At 43.0% G+C, this 23,630-nt stretch overlaps 1 long non-coding RNA gene across 1 annotated transcript; it reads right to left on the bottom strand.

Moving 5' to 3' along the window:
- Window positions 1-2,848: 2,848 nt before the first annotated feature.
- LOC146357734 (uncharacterized) lies at window positions 2,849-23,146 on the bottom strand. Its single transcript, XR_014786839.1, has 5 exons — window positions 23,039-23,146; window positions 20,017-20,161; window positions 16,236-16,275; window positions 11,823-11,919; window positions 2,849-3,653 (listed from the first exon to the last, which is right to left on the bottom strand). It is a non-coding gene; the product is annotated as an uncharacterized LOC146357734 (long non-coding RNA).
- Between the last annotated feature and the right edge of the window lie 484 nt (window positions 23,147-23,630).

Genomic DNA, 23,630 nt, shown 5'->3' with positions numbered 1-23,630 from the left:
TTCTAGCCGTCTCCCCTCTTGCTTCATTTCCCTCAGCTCAGGTGTATACCAAGGAGCTGGCCGGGCTCTGCTCAGAGGGAGAGGGCGCTTGGGCGCGATCGTGTCAACCGCCCGAGTCATCTCTGCATTCCACAGAGCAACCTGGGCTTCGACAGGAGCACCAGCCATACCAGCAGGAAAATCCCCCAGAGCCCTCTGGAATCCATCGGAATCCATTAATCTCCGGGGGCGGACCATTTTAATAGGTCCCCCACCCTTGCAGAGGGGAAAGGCCGCCAGAAGTCTAAACCTCAGCAGGAAGTGATCTGACCATGACAAAGGGACAGATGTTAATTCCTCTACTTTCAGATCACCATCCTCCTGCCCAGTCGAGAAAACCAGATCAAGCGTGTGTCCTTTTATATGCGTTGGGCTGATGACATGTTGGGACAGCCCCATGGTTGTCATGGCGGCCATGAAGTCCTGAGCCGCCCCGGATACAGCGGCCTCGGCATGGAAGTTGAGATCCCCCAGGACCATCATCCTGGGGGTCCTCAACACCAAGTCCGAGACCACCTCCGTCAGCTCAGGCAGGGAGTCCGATGGGCAGCAGGGTGGGCGGTACACCAACAGAATCCCTAATCTGTCCCGGGTACCCAACACAAGGTATAGACACTCAAGATCTGCACTCGAATGAGCAGGAAGCCTGGAGAGGGAGATTGAATTCCTATAGACCACGGCAACCCCCCCTCCCCGACCCTCAAGTCGGTGTTGGTGCTGCACCGAGTACCCAGGAGGGCACAGCTGGGAAAGAGTGACCCCTCCCAGTTCCCCCACCCAGGTCTCAGTAATACATGCCAGGTCAGCCCCAGGTCAGGTCAGGTTTTTCCATGCATAGGATTACACCTTTAGTTAACAACAACCCAACGTCCTAATGGAAGGAAGCATTCTCATATGTGTGCAGACTACAAAAGACTCGTTCCTACAACAGACCCTACTGATATGCTCTAAAGCAGCCTTCCCCAATCTGGTGCCCTCTAGATTATTTAGACTATAACTCCCATCAGCCCCAGCCAGCATAGAAAATGGTTAGGGATGCTGGGATTTGTGATCCAAAACATCTGGAAACACCAGGTTGGGGGAAATTGCTCCAAAGTGAGTATCAGTTTGAATTTCTCTTACAGCAAAGAGGTTTGCCTCCGCTCCACCTGAATGGACCTACTGTTCAAATTTTGACTACACAGAGGTGTTGCCTAATGGGAATGAGGGAGCATTACTGTCTATATTTTTAACCGTTACAGGGGGTGGGCAATTTCTACACTTATATTCTCAGTATAAACCACAAAGAAAAATACAGCAAAGCCTTTATTATATTAAGTTGTGATCACCTACAGTAGCCAGCAATTTTACTGTATCATTTCACATAATGCATTTCTTTTGAATGGATAATAATAAAGCTTTTATTGTTTTTAGTTTCAAGGCTACATTTCAACAGGAGGAACTGTCTATTCTTTTCCTTTTCAGTCTAGGGTTAGCCACATGTAAACCATGCCTTGAAAAACACAGCACAGTTCCAGTGATTTATATAGAGGCGGTGAGGTTTGGAGTTAAATCCAGACTTCCTTTGGTCTCTCAGGTGCTTCTGGCCTCTCTAGGAGTCATGGTTCTTCAGAAGACCTACACAAATTGTTGAGTCATGGTTCTTCAGAAGACCTACACAAATTGTTGAGTCATGGTTCTTCAGAAGACCTACACAAATTAAGCAGCACCGTACAGTGAATATTAATACCTACAGCCGTATTGTGAGCCAATGAAGGCCCTTGCAAAATGAATGGGAATAGCACCACTGATAGGCTTAAGGATCCAGCTGTTCATAAACTGAGAATGAAAGCATGATGACTGATGGTGGTGGAGTAGAATGACTCATAGTGTAAAATCCATCACAGTCTGTTCACATTTGGTATTTTAGAAATAAGCACACACCTTGCTCCTGCCGGTGGTGGCACACGCAGCTCATCAGGTACCATTAGGCTGAATGAGGTGGCTACCACAGGCAACTGATTTGGGGTTCTATGTAAGAGCAGCAAATTGTAAGCGATTTAATTTATTATTATTATTATTATTATTATTATTATTATTATTGTATGTTTTACAGCCAGGGAGTGAGAGAGGTGCTTGAGGGATTTTCTTTCTTTCTTTAATTTATTTACAACATTTATAAACTGCTCTATATCTGTAAAAAAAAATTCCAGAGTGGTGAACAGTAAAGAAAAAACAATCAAAATGTAAAAGAATTAAAAAAGAATTAAAAGCAAGTTACACCAATAAATCAGCACTGCCAGGAGCAAGGTGTATGCTTATTTCTAAAATAATGGTCATTCAAGAAAATCTTGTTTAAATCAAAATGCTTTTTGCAGGTGCTGAAAACTAAGCAAAGTTGGTGCCTGCCTCAGCTGCCAAAAGGAGTTGAGTGGCCTTGGGTTCTACAATCCTGGCTTGGGGAGGGGGGCCGCCATTTGCTGCTCTACCACAGGCAGCAAAATGTCTTGGTCAGCCCTGATCAAAATAGTGAATGTTTCAGAAAATGACAAGTATCTGAAGAGTGGGAAAGTATGTGGGGAAAAGATTTAAAATTTACTTTATGTACTGTGCAAGTCTTAAAGAGAATTTTTATAAGATGATGTATAGATGGTATATGTCACCATTTAAATTGTCTAAAATCAAAATATATAAAGATGTTTCTGGAAAATGTTGGAAATGTGAAGACCAAGAGGGAACGTTTTATCATTTATGGCGGACTTGTGAAAAAGCTAAAACATTTTGGAAACAAAAACAGTCTTTAGCTCAAAGAATATTAAAGACTACTATAGAATTAAAGCCAGAAACATTTTTATTGGGACTAACAGATAAACACGTAAAAGAGAAGGGGAAATCCTCTTTCTCTACATGACAACGGCTACAAGGTTATTGTATGCACAGAAGTGGAAGAATGAAACAATACCAACTGTGAGCGAGTGGATCATGAAAATGATGGAGCTGGCAGAGATGGCAAAACTTACTATTATAATTAAAGAAGGATCAACAACTAAATTTATGTTAGATTGGAAACCTTTTATAGAATTTGTACAAGAAATAGAGGAAAATGATATCTATGTATGTGGCTTTTGAACTTTGAGATGATTAATTCTCTTTTTTCTGTTGTTTAAATTAGGAGAGAAATGAGATAATGTGTGTGAACTCAATGTATGATATACAACTAAGATAAGAACTAGAGAATAATAATAAGCATTTATTGTGTAAGGGGAGCCAAAGGTAGATATCTTACAATCTTAAGAGATATTTTAGTGTATGTGTATTGTTGTTGTGTTTATGTTGTTGTTGTGTTGTGTTTTTCTTTTTTAAAAAAATTATTATATCAGAAAATGACAAGTATCTGAAATATTAAGCCGTTCTTTACAATCCAACATAAAGTGGGATAATACTAAGGACTACTAGGCAGTCGCATTACACACTGGTTGCTGGGCTGGCTGTATTTCCTGAAGTTTAATTGTCGTGCCTCCTCAGTATGCCATGTGACAGTTTAATCCCACCTGCTCACAATGCATTGGCAGCAGGTAATACGGTTTGTTTTCCAGGCGTTAATATCCTGCCATATTTCATTGCAGCAGAAATGGCTGTGGAAAAACAAAAGCAAAGTTGGACAATGGCAGTTACAGTTCAAAGAGTCTGAAGAATCGTAATTTTTAAAGAGTATGTGGCTCTTAGCTATTAAAAGCAAGGAGTGTTTTTACTTACAGTTCACAAATGAAATGCTGTTGGAAAGAAAAAGGCAAGATCTGAAACCCCTCCAGCTATGAGTCCTCTTTGATGCATAGATTTGTATGACCCAACTTTGACAAGGAGTCCTTGACAAGGAGTCCATCCACTGAGAAAGGAGTTGTTTGTCTGAACTCTACTCCTTGTTTGAATTCCTTCTCTTTACTTCTGGCCCTGCCTACCGGAAGGAATACAATGTAGGTGCTAGGAGAACCTCACTAGGAAGCTCATTCCACAGCTGGGGAGCCACAGCAGAAAAAGCCCTCCTCCTAGTAGCCACCCACCTCACTTCCTTTGGCAGGGGCTCACATGGGCCGCTGAGGATGCTCTTAAGGTCCAGGCTGGCGCATATGGGAGGAGGCGACCCTTCAGATAACCTGGCCCCAAGCCATTTAGGGCTTTGAATGTTAATACCAGCACTTTGAATCAGGCCCGGAAATGGACTGGCAGCCAGTGCAGCTGGAAAAGTATTGGCATAATTGGCTAGTCCCTGTTAGGTGTATATTGTTTTATGGTGTGCTCTTTGGTTTTAATTTTTGTGAACCACCCAGAGAGTTTTGGCTATTGGGCAGTATAGAAATGAAATGAATGAATAAATAAATAAATTTTGAACAGGATACAATCCAATGTCCTCCTCCTTTACTTGAATGCCTGCCCTGTTTGCTTGACTCTGCCTGCCAACTCTGTCTTGAACAGGATATATTTATAAAAGAACAATTATGATTCTACAGTACATTTCCTACCTCAGGAAGTATTCCTGGGCTGAACTGTTTCAGATTGCAAGTGAGGGCTCACATGCTTGCATGCTTCCACATAAAAAGGGGGTTCAGCACCTTGGATAGCTCCTTTAGAGTTCTGACTGAAACCTGGAGTGGATTCACTGTCCCACCGACATCGGAGCCACCACTCTCCACTGCTGGGTAGGCTGATTATTGTTCCATGGCAGCAAGGCCTTTTTTGTTGTGGTTTCCCCTCTCTGGAATTCCACCCCAAAGGGAGATTTTCTACTTCCTGTTTTCTTCTCAGTGTCAAAAGAAAAACTTTTAAAAAAATTCTCAAGGCCTTTAATTTGTATTTTAAATAAATAAATAATTTCTGCTCAGCATTTATCCTGAAATACATGGTGGTATATTGGAGCCTTCCTCCTATGGAAACAAGTGTGCCATAGTAGGATGTTGTTTGTACGTAGACATGAGATGGAGTATAACTATCAAAACAGTATTCAAGAATGAATAGTTTCTCCTCTCTTCTTTGGCTTTTATTCCATAATTCCAGAGGTAATATATAGCATTTTAAAAATCAAGTAGGAAAACAACATAGCAATTACCAAAGATGGTTCCTAGAAGTGTTATGCTAAGTAGACAGTGGACCAAGATTTCTGATATTTTGCTTTTTTTTTTTACTTCATTCCTCTTAAGAAATGCCTAGTTAAAAGGTTGCTTGTCCAGTTCCCTCCCAACCCTGATATGAACCCCTGCTAATTAAAATTCACTGTAAGTGGCAGCCACATTTCACAGGAGTTACTCTAGTGTTTTCTGCGGCAAATGTAGAAAGAATGCAGGGGAGACATGCAGCCCCAGATACTCAGGGGCACATGTCCACTGAATATTTAGGAACACATGTCTCCCCTTCCCAAATCATAATGTACAAGTGTACCACACCACTAACCCTGGTGGTACCCAGTTACTGCGTAAAATGCAAATTGGTTCTTAGAGATGGACTGCGCTACCACAGTGAGCCTGCACTGGGAAGCCATGATTGGTCATGATGACTCTGGCCTATGTTCAGATTATATTTGAGGACATGCATCTCCCCATCACACCTGTTTTTACTGGAGCAAATATTGGTAGAACATAGCTGTCTACTGAACTGGCTCTCCAAGGTGGTTAATCTGGTTAGTCCAATAAAGCAGGGGTGTTGAACCTCTTTCAGCCTGAAGGCTGAATTCAATTTTGTACAAGTGCTCAGGGGTCACATTCCAGTGGCGGGGGGCAAAGGCAAAAGGGGCAGGGGCAAACATATAGGAAATACCAGCATATTTGGGTTTAAAGCTCTTCCTGACAATAATGAAGCCTTAGGAGAGGCATTAGCAACCTTTTAGAATGGGCCCAGGGGAAGGGGGCATGGACTTCCGGGGAATCCCAGAGGGATGGGCTGGGATGCCAGGAAGGCTAAATTTGGCTCCAGAGCCTAAGATTCTGCACCCCTGCAATAGAGGCTACAGGAAACTCAACAGAAGGTTAGATGTGCCACTTTCACCTTCCAGTGGAAATCCATGTGCTTCTGGCATGCTCCTGTTGTTTTGGTTGTGAATGCCCTTTTTAGAAGCAGCACGTTCAGTAAAGCAGTGCTGCGCCCTGCAAAAGACACAGCTAGACCAGAGTGAGAGGAAACATCTGTCTCTGATGCATGCCATTGTGATGTTTTATGTCAATTCGCATCAGTCAAGCTTACAGTTTAACTCTTCCACATGCATGAAAAGGTTTGTCATTTCCCTGCATTTTAGGCAAAGGTAGGCAAAGTAATATAATTCTGTGGGCTGGCAGGCACTGAAGCAAACCTCGGCTTTTAGCTTCGTGTTCCCACTTGCCTGAATTTTCAGGGAGTAGTATCAGATGACTAAAGAAAATGAATGCTAATGAAATAGAAAGTGGTGGAAAGCTGCTATAATGGTGGAAAGTTGCTCAGCTAATAGAACCAGTGCCGAAAGAGGGATATGATACAGTTTTCCAATACCTTTCAAAAATAAGTCTTTAAATATTTATGCCAGCAGCAGAAGAGAGACAGTAACTGTGTAAGTCTTAAAGAAGTATTTTAAGACTTTGCCGACATATCCAAGCATATTCCTACTAACACGTAGGCCCGGCTCAGACATGCATGGACATTAATTGGGCTAAGGGTACATTATCTTTGTCAGCTGAATGTGTGAACTGCTCCCATTGAAAAAGCACAGCATTGGGATGTGGCATTGTATTTATGCCTGTATCTGCAACGGCCAGTTCATACATGCAAGTCACTTGATTTGAAAGTCCCCAGGAGATTCACATGCATGTATGAGCCATGTCTTGGGCCCTCATTCTATGGAATAACTATTTTCGTTCTTTAGGTTATCACCCCTATTCACAGTAGGACATAGTATTTCATGAGGACAGGGAAGCAGTTCCCCCGCCCCCCGATGTTTCAGGCCACATGTGATTACTTCTCAGGAAGAACAAGATCTCTGAGGTCTTAAAAAAATAAGGAATAAGAAAACAGAAGGAGGTGAGTATCCAGAGTAAATCACAAAGAAGAGAAAAAGGTCCTCAGGATGCAAAAAAAAAAAAAACCGTAGGAAGCCCAAAGCATTTTGGCCTTTTTCTTATCTTTAGGCCTTCTTCAGGGGGTAAAGAAAAAAGCCTGCAGGATTTTTTTCACAATGATTGTCTCCTGTGTCAGTCTATTGGTCGTGAGTCTTAAAATACACTGGGTGGTGTGTGTTTTACATTTTCATCTTGAATATATCTGAAAGGAGTATATGACAGGGGTACTGAACCTCTTTCAGCCCAAGGGCTGAGTTCCATTCCAGAGAAGCTTTCAAGAGCCACATTTTAGAGATGGGGCAGGGCTAAAACACCCACAAGGTTCCACCTAAAGCACCTACTGCCAGTAGCTAAGCCTTAGGAGAGGCATTTCAATCTTTTAGAATGAGGAGAAAACTTCTCAAAAGTTAGGAAACCACCAAGTGGCTGGTGGTTGGGGGGAAGTGGGTGGAGCCCTGGGGAGGGTGTGTGGCCAACTGGAGAACCCTACAGGCCAGACTGAGACCCAGGAGGGTTGAGTTTGGTCCCGGGGCCTGAGGTGATGCACCCCTGTCCTGCAGCTTCACTCCTTGGCTCCAGCTACTGAAATCTATTTGTTCCCTTATTGAAACCTGAAATGTGCTCCCCCCCCCCCGGCTCACACCCAGTTAGCTGCTGCTTATGCATTAGGTGCTTTGGAATGGGTGCTATGAATGCTATGTGTCTGCAACATCACTTCTGAAACAATTGGGGTGTCCAGATATAGGGATGTGGGAGAAATCTGGCACAGAATCAAACGGGCTCAGTTTTCTATGAACCTGACCTGCCAATGCCACAGCGGTCGGGCTTTTCCTGAGTCACGCAGACCCCATGGTCTTGCAGACCATTTTCTTTAAACTGGTTGGAACATTGTGCAAACTTAGTAATACAAAACTATGTAAAATTCAAAAACACTGGCCAAAAAAGGCACATTTACCCCATAAGCATTTAACAGTAAGTGGCCCTGAGATTCCACACAGATTTTGAAATAGCGATTTGAGAATAGGCAGGACCTGATTTCAGGAAAGAACAAATTGCTCCTCATTCAGTATTTAAGTGACTCTCCTTTCAGGCTCATGATACAGGGCTTTTACATGTGTGAGAAATTGGGACATTTTGCAGAAAGATTTCATCTCAAGTGCACAAAGTCCTCTTCTTCAAGTGTGATATGTTCCTAAACAGGCTGGGCTTAATAATACCAGTGTATGTATTTATCGTTTCCAAAGAAAGACAAGGATCTAAGAGGCAGGGGGAAGAAAGCCCTTTCAACACTTGTATCCTGTCTGCCTTAAAATGCAGTTGCCCAGCATTTCCTCTACAGTGATAACTGCAGTGATAGGAGAGAGAGACCCGAGATGCCATTTCTGGTGATAATTGTCTTGTGTCAGCTGCCTGACGTCCATGTTAGTGTCTGCCTTCACACTCAGAAACCAATTCACACAAGCGCTAGACTGTTCACGGAGAGCAAAAGGGCCATTTAACAAACACAAACCATAGACTGAGCACAGAGGTTTTCATCCACGGGGGCAAAATTTATTACATTTCCTGTGTATTGGCACACAAAGAGTCTTAATGGAAAGGAAAGCATTCTAGTTAGGTGTTGATTTAAAGCTTAATTTAGGCCTTGAAAAGGGCTAGTGCATCTTTACAGCCATCTTGTAATTCTCTGAGAGGCCTGCCATGAAGTTAGCCAAGTCCACATTTCAGCACAAACAAGGTCACTTTGAGATCAAAGAGGCATACAGACAACTACCTATATTCACTGAGAAAAGGTTCATACCTTGATCCAGAAATTCAACAAAAGTGGATGCTGACAAGCCCTGTCTTCAAAAGAGAGGTGCTGAAAATATTACATGTCCAATATCCATGGTTGCTAAGGATTTCTCATAAAACCTGACAGTTTTGTTCTGAACTGGGACTGACTAAATATTTAACACCAATTATACCAAGTACTCCGAATATAATGGGGTGGGGAAATGTTTGTTATTTTATTTAGTACTGCTTATTTCATTTCAGGTGAAAATGACTGCAAATCAGTGAAGGGGTTTCCTGTTTTCATTCATATGTAAGGCATAAGACACAAATTATTGACTTGAACAATGTCAGCGTAGTCTATAGGACTCCTTTAGAATACATGCATTAATAAACTCAGTGGCCCTAATCAGTGATGAACCCAGGAGAAAGAGGTGTACCTCTTGCTGATCACCTATCAGAGAGAACAGAGGGAAGTAGGCATATTCTTCTTTCAAAAAGATAATCAATAGTTACAACATTGATAATTTTCTCAGTGGTATGTGCATAATCCTGGCTCAGAAGCATTCTGGATACTTCCACTGAAATGAGTCAAACAAATTATTCCAATGCAGTCCCAGTCCCATTGGTTGACTGATTGCACTGAGATTATTCCTTCTCAGCATTTCAAAAGAAGAAAATACCATTACTGTTCTGCATGTGTTAAGCCACTTGTTCTTTTCCTCCCACTGGGTTGAGCTGAAACAAACTGGCAGGACAGCAGTAGGGTGGGGGTGGATAAGAGCTGAGGGAAAATGTCAAAAAATTTAAACATTCCAAATTTTGAAATCTGGATTTGAAATTTGACCTCAGCATTCAAAATGTGATGCCTGTAGACCCTGGTCATCTCTTACTTGTTTGAGGTAGATCTGGTCCCAAATATCAAATGCCACAAGCTGTCAGCTATCAAATGCTAACTACTATTGCATGCCATCTACCAAACACTGTTCAATACTAAATACTTCCATATGTCAATGACCAGATACTGTCAAATACTATGTAGCATTGCAAGCTAGCTATTTTTAATTATTTTTATAGTGCCATCAGTGTAACATGGTGTCTTACAGAGAAAACAAGTCAAAAGATATGCCTCTGTCTTGAGGCCCTTGCAGCCTAAATACTGCACGGGTAGGAAGTTACCCCTCCAGAAATACTGTACAGGTAGGAAGTTACCCCTCCAGAAATGTCCTCTCTTGCCTTCAAGCTACTGTTGTTGGGTGGCAGCAATGGCACTGTTGTGCTAAAGCTCTCCTCCTTCCCTTGTTTGGCACAGTAATGCAAATGAAAGATCCAAGTTCTCTGTTGCTCCAGGGAAGCAGATGGGAAGCAGAGCGGAAATTTCATAGTAGCAGATTTTGACTAAACATTAGGAGAGAGCTGTTCAGCAGTGGAACAGTACACCTCGGGAGGTGAAGAAATCTGGTCATATTGCAAAGGGCATATCCAGCAGGGAAGCTGTAGCTGCATACTGCATTGCAGAGCCTGCACTGAGCAGAGGGTCAGACTTGATGACCTTCAAAGTCCCTTCCAACCCTTCCCTAGTAGGCTAGGGTCAAAGCTGTAGGTGACAGTGGAGGCTGGTGGCTCCGATGCCAGTTCAGTGGTGAATCCACTCCGGGTTTTAGTCACGCTGAAACCCAGAGCAGATTCACTGTCCCACTGACATTGGAGCCTCCAGCCTCCACTGGTAGGTGATGAGGTGGTAATACTGGCCATGGCTCATTAAGCTTTGTGGTGTGGATCCTTGGGTCTGAAACTGTGGACTACAGTCTTCACCTAAGATTCATCATTTTAAGGACAGAGGAAGACATTTCTGCCAAACTCCAAGCCATGTATTAGATGCAGCTGATGTGGCGCAAACTCTACAGCAGCACCATAGGAGCTGAAGCCACTCTGGAGCATTGGGCTGCCCATTTGCCTAAATCCCCATGATCAGGACTGCATGCGACATTGGGCTACCATTGGCATGCTAGTGCTTTAAGTATTTCACACGGTGCGCATCGTGTGTGTGTTTAAAATATTTATATCCCACCTTTCCTAAAAGCTCAAGTTGGCTAACAAAAGCAAAAGGGAGACTGCCAAATGTAATAACAAAACCAAAATTATAAATATGATAAAGCACAACGCCATATGATGAAGGCATCATTAAAAGAAACAAGCAGTAAAAGGCCATCTAATAAAAACAACAGTAACAGCAGTTAAAACCAAGCAGTCTTCAACAAAGCCACTAAACACTAAAGGCCTTCCTAAAAAGGAATGTTTTTGCACTGTGGTGAAAGAACATCAGAGAAGGGGTGAGGTGGCTCTCCCTAGGTAGGGAGTTCTGAACTCTGGGCAGTATCAAAACGGGCCATTCTGCAAGCCGCACCCACAGCTTGCACAACAGGGATTTAATACTCTCTTTAGGAAGCCCCCAAATGAGTGGAAACGGTTATGTGAGCTCTGCCAACCTGCTCCATTCCAGAAATGAGTATTCATTTCTGATTCCTAGAGAAAGCTATCAATCCCCATTGCACAAGGGGTGGGCACCGCTTACAGAACGGAATCAGTGGTGACCCCCCGCTTGTGCAATGGCCCACTTGGATACTGTTTCAAAGTTGGTGGATGGTCCCTCCACGGATTCAAACAGAATCTGCTTCCAAACAAACTTCCAAGTTTTATTTAAACAAAGGCTCCGATGGCTCTCTCGGGTTGTGGCCCTCTCTCCTCAGGCCAGAAGCAATGGGTGTTGCCCTCAACTGCTTCCTGGTTCCTTCCAGGCAGCACAACCCATTCAGGCCAAATCCATAGGGATGTCAGAGAATTCCGCCACAGATCTCAGTGAGGCCGAATGCCAGTGCATTCAGCCCCCCGAAATCTGTGGTGGAACGGCCTGCCACCCCCCCGCCCCCAACGGATCCCCCCCGGGATAAGACTTACCTGGGGCGGATCTTCTGGGCGGCGGTGGCTCCAGCAGCAGCTCCGGCGAAGGCGGCGGCCGGTCTTCCGACCCGCTGCTGCCGCCGCCATTTCCAGGCTTGTGAAAAAAAAAAAAAAAAGACGTGATAGGCTATGTAAAGATTTACGTAGCATATCATGGCTAGGTTTTAAAAAAAAGAAAAAAAGACGTGATAGGCTACATAAATCTTTACGTAGCCTATCATGGTTGGGGGTGGGTTTTAAAAAAAAACAACCCTTTTTCATTCACCGTTTTAGCCTACGTAAATCTTTATGTAGGCTAAAATGGGGAATCATTTAAAAGGGGACGCAAATGGCGCCTGCTACGCTATTTACGTTCCCCTTGATTTTCGCCGTCATAGTCTACGTAAATATTTACATAGATTAAGATGGTAAAAAGAAGGAACGCAAATGGCGGCGGCCGTAGCCACCGCCATTTGCGTACGCGTTGTTGTTTTTGTTTTTTACCCAGAGCCCTCCGCAGCTGGAAATCCGGCTGCGGACGGCTCTGGCCTGGCCGGGCCAGGCCTGGCCGGCTGCTCCGCGGAGCTGCCACAGAGCACAGCCGGCCATTCGAGGATTCCGGGGGGGGGGAGGAATGGAGCGCCTCCCCCCCCCGGCCAGGATTCCGGGGGGAGGGATGGAACACCTCCCCCCCCACCATCAACATAATCCGCGAAAGGTAAGTCACTTTCGTACATCCCTACAAATCCAGCAGTTCGTTCCTATTGTTAGAGATACTGCTGTCTAGGCACAGCCACTGAGAAGTGTTGAATTAACTGGCAGAAGATATTGATGGGCCTTCTCCGGCTTATTTGCTAGCAATGCCAGACAGCTGGGCCTGAGATCCCACTATTAATTTAGATTTATCACAATGCCCCAATGTAGCTTCACTCTGGATCATTATGGGGAATTTAAAATGGCAGTTCCTGGACCCAGACATGTTGTCAAATGGTGGCACAGGGCAGTTGTCAGTGGTGGGCCCTGCTGAGGCAGTGGAGGCCCGGCAGCTGCCCAAGAATGCCATGTGTGGGCGCTTGGCCTGGTCTCTCTCTTTCTATTTCGTGGAATGCTCACATGAAAATATCCAAGGGCAGAAATTGGGGTAGGAGACAGGATAGGAGTAGGTCTCTAGTGACATTAGAGATGCCCTGTCCTTGTAGGAAAATAGTGCAGAGATTTCAGGCCATTTCACCAGCCTCTCTGGAGTCTTCCCACCAAGTGGGTCACACCTGCCCAGTTCCCCTCTATCGCCTGAGGTAACTTCAGAGACAAAGAGGGGCCTAGCCAACCATGGGAAGGGTGAGGAGAGAAGAACTTGACTTAGAGACAGCACACCCCTTTGGCATGTTGTCTTTGAGCCCAAAGACTTCCTCACAGTGGTCACTGTTTCACTTCAGGGATGACAGAGTCTATGTCTTGCATTATTATTGTGTCTGAAGGGCAGAATTATGAGGTACCAAAACAAACTCTCACTTTTAATGACAAAGGATGCAATCCACCAAGTGCACTTTCTGCATCACTCTGGTTGATTCCGGTGAGCTTAGCACATGATCAGTGCACAGTGGATTGTGACTGAAATGCCATACACAGGAATGCAGGACATGAAAGAAGCCAGTAGAAAACCCCTGGGCTATTGCAGAATTGTGACTGAAATTATTCAGTTATCTGTTCTCCTGTTTAAGATATCTATAAATATCTGCACTCCACAGGGTGCTCATGCAATTTCTGATGGTTTACCAGACTAAAGCCACTTCTTCAACTGTAGGTTAAAGTTGCAAGTCCTTGATATCTATTAAAAGGCAGGGGACTTGCTTATGAAGGTCATTTTTCAATTGAACAGTTAACTGGAGGGCACCATGGAATGTGTTACGCTGTATTTTGTGTCACAAATTTTGCAATCAAGGGGTATATAAACGTGACAGCAGCTCTCTTGCAGCAACTTTATTACCAAATGTACTTTGAAAAAAAACCCTATCCCTAAGCTTAATAAGGTAACAAAAAAGGAAAAAGGGGGAGGCCTTTTTCATTAAAATAGTGTGCTTGTTAATTGGAATTCTGCAGCTGCCTAATGAGCGACAAAAGGGAATTTCAAAATAATTTGGATCACCTAACTTTTTCCCTGTCTCTGAAAAGAAGAAATGTAACTTTTTTTGCAAAATAAAATTTAGCCAGTAATTGGAGACCTTCTAATGAATTATTTCATGGATGAATAAAACAAAAAACAAAAAAACAAATTGCACTCAGATCTCTCTCCTCCCTCTCTCTCTCCCTCCCTCTCTCCCCCCCTCATATGTCTAAATATTCACAGATGTTACAAATACACTTCAACATTAGATTGCACAAATTCTCTACAAGGGCACCTCTGTATTTACAGCAAATTTTATTTTAGGAAGGGTTTTGTAACCCTCTTTTGTGCTAAGATTGAAACCATATGGGGAAAGATCAAAGATGTGACCTGTGTTTTTATAAAATACTGTCCTCTACTGGATGGAATATGTTATGCCTGGTTTGTGTAAATCAGTTCCTGGAAGTGGTAAGTTGAAGGAGATGCATCTTTATTTCACTCAGCAGAAGCCTGTCTCTGTAAAGTAAATTTCACTTATGCAAAAACTGACTTAAAGCTGTTGAAAGAAAAACAATTTTGGGAAGTGGTTGTCAATTTAAATGCAATGCCAGGGACTGGTGCTGGAGTCTGTTCCCAAAGTATATGCTGCAACATTGCCAACCCAGGGAAAATATGGGGCGGGGCTGGGGGGGGAGAGTATTGCATATTTACATATATCAGTATAAATGTATACAAATGAAAACTGTTTATTGCTTAGTATGGAGGATTAGATTTTCAAAAGCTGGCAGGAGGAAAGGGAAAGGAAGGAGAGAATCTAGACCAGCTTAAAAATGTGCCAGGTATAAATCCAAATATGCAGTCTAATTCACACATCAACAGCCACATGGAGACATTCACAAACAGAGCAATATATTGTAGTGACGGCACTAAACTCTGAAGTGAATGGTCTGGTTGATGGATTTGAGGGCCCAGTCTGTTTGGATCCAATTCAAAGTCCGGGTGAAATTCCCAAATTCTGTTATGAGTCTTGATAAGGGCCAAAAGAGTAGTTAAAGGGTGTCAGGTTGGAGGCTGTTTTTACTCTGATATTGTTGTGTTTTTAATTCTTTTAAATTGTGTTTAATGCATTTGTTTTATTATTGTTTTTATCCAATTTTATTGGTGATCGTAAGCCACTTGGAGTGCCATTTTTGATAGAAAGGCAGGGTACAAGTCAAATAAACAAATAAATGGACCTGGAGGCTTCATTGCACTCTGTGCCCCTCCTGGCCAAATCCAAATGAAGGCCTTTCTGCCATCCCCCCTTTCCACTGTTTTACTAGTGGCATGGAAGGAGGGCAGAAGAGAGGGCATAATTCTTCCTGGAATGGTATACATTGTTGTGTGACCTTCACCACTCCCATCCATGGATAGTGCATTCTGGACAGCTGAGCATCATGGCAGTTGTGGTCCAATGATTCCCATTCATCTTATGTGGTAGCAAACAAGGCCTCCCATGTCCTTTGCCCTTTCCTGCCAAATTGATCCCTCTGTTGACACTCCACAATGTCTAGCAACTACTACAAAGGTGGGGGGGGAGGTAAAAGAGCTTGCAGGAAAGGGAAAGGAAATATCTATTCAATTGCAAATACCATCATCCCTACTAGGTGTTGACTCAAGTAAGGGTTCAGGACCATGGAGAGCAATCTCGCAGCTAGATAAGACAAGTTACCTTAGCGCTAGCTTAGAGCAGCAACTGACAGGGTTTTATAGCCAGGCCAGGAGAGTCCTTCTGGCAACCCCACCTCCTCAAGTGCTGAATCTGGTTGTTGTTTTTTAAGGCCAGTGTACTTTCCCATAGTCACTGGCATCTCCTGGGTGGTGACAGTCTGGGGAGTGAGGAGGTGGTTGAGGACCGCTCTCTAGGGCCTTCCTGCACACAGGAGGAGAGGAAGAGAGAGGTCCTCTATTTAGAGTTAGAAGGGAGAGAAGCCTCCTGCGGATCAAGTGGACAGGATCCAAGGTGGAGGGCCCCACTTGTGAAGGTTGCGGAACTGGTTCTGATGTTTCCTTTATGTTACTGAAGCTGGAAACTTCAGTCTCAGAAGGCTCTCAGTCCTGGACCATGACAGGAGATGGAGTTTAGATGAATGGTCAATTTGTAATTGATCTGGGAACAGCTAGGCTTATGACTTTTTGCAAGATTGCATCATGTTGTAAAAACGGAGAATCTAAAATAGCCCATAACACTGACGATGAGGGAAGGTGGGGTGGGGGAATCCTTCTAGTTTAGGCTAGGGATGGGTGAGAAGTTCATCCGTTTCATTTTATTTTTAGTATGAACTTACCAAAATTTGAATGTTTCTTCATAAACTGTATGGATCGAACCTGAGATTAAAAAAAGGAGAAGTATGTTTTAGGGGCCGCGGTGGCTTAGTGGTTAAGACGCTAAACTGCAGACTGGAAGGTCGGCAGGTCAGCAGTTTGAGACCCGAGTGCTGCGTGACGGAGTGAGCTCCCGTCTTCAGTCCCAGCTTCTGCCAACCTAGCAGTTCGAAAGCAAGAAATTGCAAGTAGATAAATAGGTACCGCCTCAGCGGGAAAGGTAACAGCGTTCCGTGCACCTCGGTGTTCAGTCATGCCGGCCACATGACCACGGAAGCATCTTCAGACAGCGCTGGCTCTTCGGCTTAGAAACGGGGATGACCACTGCACCCTAGAGTCGGACACGACTGGTTGGGGACACCTTTACCTTTACCTTTTTATGTTTGAGAAACTGCAAATGAGCTAAGGTCTCCCTTCTTCTAGATATTTCTCAAAGCCAAATTCTGAGTATTTACAGGAAGCAGTTAATTAACAACAACAAAAAAGGCAGCACTTAGTAACTAGAGACAAGCAGGCATTGCTAGACAATGCATCTGAATGTGTCTTGTTCATATGTTATCTTCTAATATTCAAGTATATCATTACTTCTTTTAAAATGCTGTGATCTGCTTTGAGTTTCAGCAATAGGATTAAATCTAAAATATAGTAAGGTATAATCCTTTTCTGATCTTCACCTGAGTAAAGCTGCATGCACAGGAAGGTACTACCTAGCACAATGTTCAACAGAGGGCTCTTCTCCCTTCCATAACTGGATGCTGACACTGCTGTTACTTGGGAAATGTTAACTTTTTTGATGGGGTATAGTGGGATGAGTAGGGAGAGACTGGCTAGAAAGAAAAGGTGATTCAAAACTATTACCTGAGATGAAAGGTGGATTTCTCTTTTCCAACAAGAAAAGCTGGGATAGGGATGAGGGTGTCCCACAGGTGTAGGGGTAGAAGTGGGTAGAGGAGGCTCTGACACAACCACCTGAACACTCGTGTGAAATGATGGCATTGCTGAAAGGGTGTCATTCTGGCTAGTGAAGCTAGACACCCACTCCCTCCTTGGGAATCCTTGATGGGGTAGCAAGGATGCATTCTGAGGAAGTCAGCTGAGTATCTTGTGGTAGCAATGGGGAAACATTCATAGGCTCAATTTGGAATCATCTTGGTGCTTATTAACTTCCTTGATCAGCGTTAGGGGCTGGGGCCAAGGGAGCTGGTTGATAGAAGGAATGGTGCTGCATACATGTACATTATTTATTGCCACCTGAGGATTATACTTTGGTTTCACCTACCCTACACCTACCCATAGCACCAGCCTGGAAATCTAGCTGCTCCCACCCTAAACTAACATACCTAGAAACATTAGCAGGTTCTAGATTGCGGGGGGAGGGGAAAAATAACCACATAAAATGATCAGAAGGGGAAAAAATCAAGAAAACTGATTGACCCAAATAGAAAAGGGACTTACCAAAGAAAAGGCTGCTGGGTTAGATAAGCCCTATTCAGGCATTAGCAACATGTGTAAGAGGGATGTGGCCACACATGCCAGCCACACACGCCAGAGTAGATCCAGTAACCTCCCCATGTTGAGCTGGGAAATCTACAGGGAGCTTCTACTTGCATTTGCTTAAATGTGAGTGGAAGCCTCCATGCAGCTGGGGACTCTGCTTTATCTAGGTTCCTAATTGTGTGATGGGTTCTACTCATATGCAAGTGAAGGTAAGTAGAGGACCGCTGCAAATATCTCCATTTAATATGAGGAGGTGGGGAACTTAGCAGGTGGGGCTGGCATGGGCAAGGACAGTGGGGGTGGAAGCAACATGTGCGGTCTTGCCCTCTTACTCTTGTTGCTTGTATCCTATTCAGGCATAATGCCTGAATAGGGCTATTAAAAAAAAAAAAGTAAAGGTGTCCCCAACCAGTCGTGCCCGATTCTAGGGTGTGGTGCTCATCTCCATTTCTAAGCCGAAGAGCCAGCGCTGTCCGAAGACGCTTCCATGGTCATGTGGCCGGCATGATTGAACACCGAGGTACACGGAACGCTGTTACCTTTCCCGCCGAAGCGGTACCTATTTATCTACTTGCAATTTCTTGCTTTCAAACTGCTAGGTTGGCCGAAACTGGGACTGAAGACGGGAGCTCAATCCGTCATGCGGCACTCGGGTCTCAAACTGCTGTCCTGCCGACCTTCCGGTCTGCAATTCAGCGTCTTAACCACTAAGCCACCGCGGTCCCAAATAGGGCTATAATGTACAGCAAACTACACAAAATCCATTGAGAACAAGCAGTTAAAATGGAAGAAATGTCTGGTCATGTGCCCACAAAACAGTTGGCTTTGTGGTTCATGTAGTTTTACAGTAATCAACAGGAGTTCCATTGGGAGTAAGTGTTAACAAGTAACAACAGCACTTCAACATATGTGACTACAAAGCAACTGACTTTGGCTAGTCTGCTAAATGCTGACCCTACATGCCCAGTAGCATCTCACTGAACATTCTGAGCTGGAGAAGAACTTCTGGAGGAAACAGCACTTGATTTATAATACAGCCAAGCATTTCAAGTTGGAAAAAGAGACTTAAATTGGCAGACTATATAAAAATGCAGGTACAAAAAGAGTTGGAAAAGAAAACCTTGTGGGTTTGGTTGTACAGCAGACTGCACATTCAAACAGGTGCATGGCTTGCTTTATAAACAAAACACAGAAGGTGTTTCAAAATGATTTGATTAGCTGTTTAAAGAACTGGGACTCATTAGCTATATAGTAATCACATTGATAAAGAGTGGGAAAAGAGGCTAATGTTCTGCCAAAAATAAATGCATCAGATAAAAGCCCATTAGTAGCACTGAGAAATGGAATAGAAGCAGAACTTCACTTCATGGTAAAATTAGAAATTATTGAACTGATAACTTACCAAAGTGGACTTACCAAATGATCATATTAATTAATAAAAAACCCAATTGGCTGTATTGAATATTAAGGGCTTGGATAAGGACATCACTCAGTAGCATTTTGGGAGATCTATTTAGAAGTTACTTCAAAACCTCAGGGCATCATATTCAGATCTTTGGGTTATTGTTTTAGGATTTAGGTTTTCTCATCTCCAAATAACGCATAGTTGCATGATGAAACAAACAGCTACAGTTATGTTATTGACTTCACTGAGCCAACTGATTTCAGTGAGCATGGAATTTGTTGGACTTGGGCCATAATCTTTACTGTATTTGCCATTCCCATAATTTTCCTTGGGAAAATTTTTCTGGCAACATTTTATGCCTTCCTGTAGGCAAGCCTTACATGTGCAAATTCCTTTCTTGGGGTAGAAGAGTACAATATGAACGGCATGTCTGAAACTATCACTACACTTATTAGATGCTGAAGCACCTTTGCCTTGTCTAATCTGTGAAGTGATTCTGCTTGGGATAGTTTCATACACACACTTATCTTTCCTGGAGCACACAGAATTGATTGATTGATTAGATTTGTAGCCCAGTGTATGGCCAGTCATAGGATATGTCAGTTCTATGAAAAACCCTACAATTTTAAAAAGAAAACAAAAAGGGGCGGGGGGGGTGGGGAGAAAGAAATTGAATCATGAGAGACAGGGGTGGGGTGAGAAGAGGGCAACAAAACATATTTTTCCAAAAGCAAAGCAAAACCACATGCATAACATTTCCTTCCTCTTAGCATGGGGAAGAGGAGCATCATAAGGGACAACTCTGAGTGGATTCAGGAGAAGGCATTTGATGGTTTCGTTACCTGCTTCAGTCCATCCTTTCGTCTCCTGGCTCCCCTACCCAGGGCAGTTGGCCTTCACATGGGCACTGTGGTGGGAGAGGGTCCAGTCCAGCTGATGGCTTGATGGTGATAGTCCAACCAGGGCTAGCCCAAGCTATTTTGCTGCCTGATGCAAAGGTCAAGATATAAAATATAATATTACATAGCAGATATACATGCATTTAGCCCATCATGGCTTTATTGATATTTGGGGCATGTTGCAATCTATTCCCCTTGCAAACTATTCCCTGACTTGTAATTGACTATGACGCTGCTATAGTTGTTCTTGTCATAACATTTTTAATGTATTTATTATTTTAATATTGTTTTTACATTTGGTTTTAAATTGTATTATATGCCTTTTTGATGTAAACCCATTAGAGATTTTAGGATATCAAGTAGCATAACAGTACATTAAATTAATTAATTAATTAATTTCTAAAAATTCCAGCCAGGTTGAGGGATTTTTTTTTAAAGCCAACCCAACTGGTGTGTAACCCAGTCCCCAAATAGGTTATGTTGAAGTCCTCAATAGTTTATTCTAAGATACACTGAAGAAGTAGAAATGGTTAACTCCTTTATTACTCAGTCTTACCCCTCCACAGCTGAATGCAGAGAAACATAGTTGAAGTGTGTGAAAACTGAGGTCTGCTGAAGGTGTGTTCAGATGTACCATAAAAATGGGACTCACTACAGTTTTTCCTCTCCCATGGTAAGCCCAGTTTTCACGTGCCTTTGTTGTGAAAAGGAAGCATGTGCCATCAATTTAAGTACTAATTCACTCCTCAGGCTGTTCAATTACATTTATTAATTTATTATTACATTCATATCTCACCTTTTTTCCTCTTACAAAGAACCCAAGGTGGTTTACGTGGTCCTCCTCCTCTCCATTTTATTCTCATAACAACCCTGTGAGGTAGGTTAGGCTAATGACTGGCCCCAGATAACCCACTGAACTTCATGGCTGAGTGAGGACTAGAACCTGGATCTCATGAGTCCCAGTCCAACACTCTAGCCACTATACCACACTGGACCATTTACACTCATTCCTTTAAAACACACACACACACACACACACACACACAGGCATACACACACACAAAGTAGAATCCCCCCTTTTAACGTTGAAAAGCTGCTTCAAAGAGAAGTTAGCATGTGCATTAGAGACATCACTGGTTCCAGCCAATCAGTGCTGTTCACAACCAGGCTCTCCTGCAACTATACAAGAACAGTTTCTCCTGAGCTCAATTTGGAAGAAAAGATGGCACATCTGAACATAATATAGTCAGTGCAGTGCCACGGTGGGCTCAGTGCAAAATGTTGTACATCAGAATGCAACTTAAATAATCCTGAGTATATGTCAGAAGAAAGAAAGAAAGAAAGAAAGAAAGAAAGAAAGGAAAATATCTTTAAAAGTTAATCTTCAGAGTCTATATTGGTACATATCCATCGTTTAGGCTTGAAAATGCATTAGGCATCTAATGAACAAATAGAAAAGAGCAGGGGGAAAAGATGCAAAAGTGGATAAATAAATCTCCAGAGAATCCACAGAAGACACACACTGTATATGGCACATTAGAAATGAAAGTTTTTAACAAAGGATGGAAAGCATCAGGAAAGCAAGCTAGAAAGCATCTGTACCTGCCAGCTTTTCTTTGAAAATGTGTTCAATCCTCTGATGGTTTCAGTTGCCCCTGAGTTTGTAATCATGTCTTTCCTGCACATCATTTACTATGCTAGCCAACTGGCTATAATTCTTTGTGACTCTGACAGAAGTACTGCCTAACAATAGGATAGTTGGTGTGGCCTCACTTTCTTTCCTGGGATCTGCCAGTTTGCTTTAAAGTCTTAGGGCAGCATTATATTGATTACGCCTTGATATTTGCAGGTCTACAGAATGTCCAAGGAGACCCACAGAAAGTTTTAGAGACTTTTAATTTGTTGTACCAAAGCTCTTCTGATGGTCCCCAAAGGCTACGCATTTATGAAGAAGGGCAGCAACAATAAAAGCTTATTGTTTGCACTCAGCCAAACTTCATGGATTTTGTGTTGTTGAAAGTATGACAAAAGAGAAAATGAGTTATACAGATTTTCAATAACTTGAACACCAATCTCGGCTGTCCAAAGGGAATTACTCCAGTGTTCTTTCTTTGTGTATTGTGGCATGGCTTTAAGGGTTTATCCTTGTAAATGACATCAGTAGTTACAGTGAACAGGGCCAAGAAGAAGCCTTTGGGCTCAGATCCCTTTTGCCCCCCCTGCTCCAGAGTACTTCAGGGATGAGTATAAAGACAGCAAGTAAAAGTTTGCTAAGGCAGCCAGCAGAGTTCACACTTGAGTTGGGAGCCAGATGTGTGTTAAACTTCTGTGAAAGTGAGAGAACTTTTCCTAGCAGGAGAGAAGATCAAAGAAGTAAGTCATGATGTGTTTTTGCGTGCAGGGCCAGAACCCTTCAACCTGCTTTTGGGAATGGGAGAAAAATTCATTCAGTTTGCATTAATTGCTCAGTTTCAAACTGATATGTGAAGTGAAACTCAGTTATCGTTTGAAATTTGCATTTCTCCAAATTTTGCGATGGAGTTCTCCAATCTAAAAAATGCATATAAAAGGGCATTATATAAGGAAAATGGCTTGCAAAAAATGTGTATGTCAGGCAAAAGTGCATACAAAAAGGCATGCATTAGGAGAAATGTGCTTATGAATTTTCAAGAAAACCTTTAAAAAGAAATTCTTAAAGTTCAAGATGAATTGAATTTATTTATTTAACACATTAAACACCTCATAAAATACATTTCTCTAGGCATTTTACAATACAAATAAAATAACTATAAAACCAACAAAATAAAACTAATAAATATGCCAACTAGCACTGTGCTGAATTTTCCAATCTATTTATTTTCCACCATTGATTTGGGGGAGGGGTGAAAAGAAACTACACCCAAAAATAGTGGGAAGGGGTGAGAATTTTGGAGAATTTCTCAGGCTGCAGGGCTTCTGTGCTTACCGTAGTGTAAGGAAGTGGCTGATGGGTTTCTTTGTGCTCTTTATTTTACTTTTTTTTTTTTTACCCTATTCTGTCTTTGCAGCCTCTCTGACTGCCTTGAGCTTTCTGAAAAGCCCCCTAGAGGACTTTACCAGGACTTCCTCCCTGGGGGCTTTCCAGTGCAGCTGCCTGCTGAGGGCCTCAAAGCTGAGTGAGGCATTTTTGGTTTGGTTTTGTTGTTGTTAGAAGTCCAAAGAAGTGGAGGGAAAGAAGAAGAGGACGAGGATGACAAGGAGGAAGAGGATCAATGAGCTTTCAGGCACTTAGCAGGCAGCTGCACTGGAAAGCCCCCAGGGAGTAAGTCCTGGTAAAGTTCTCTAGGGGGCTTTTCAGAAAGCTCAAGAGCCTGGAGAGGCTGCAAGGGCAGAACGGGGTCCAAATGGTAAAATAAAGAGTGCACACGCTACGACCACCCCTCAGCCACCTCCTCACACTAAGGTAAGCACTGAAGCCCTATTCCCTGAGAAATCTCTCTGAAATTCTCACCCTCCATGCAAAAGTGGCAGAAAGTGGCCTCTTTCCCAGGAAAACAAAGAGGTTGCGAAAGGGCAGG

Source organism: Heloderma suspectum, chromosome 1, assembly GCF_057233095.1.
Source record: "Heloderma suspectum isolate Gila_16-S chromosome 1, 16-S_ref, whole genome shotgun sequence".
NCBI classification, from domain to species: domain Eukaryota; kingdom Metazoa; phylum Chordata; class Lepidosauria; order Squamata; family Helodermatidae; genus Heloderma; species Heloderma suspectum.
Note: the sequence above shows the minus strand (reverse complement) of the source record. Positions and strands in the feature narration are given on the sequence as shown.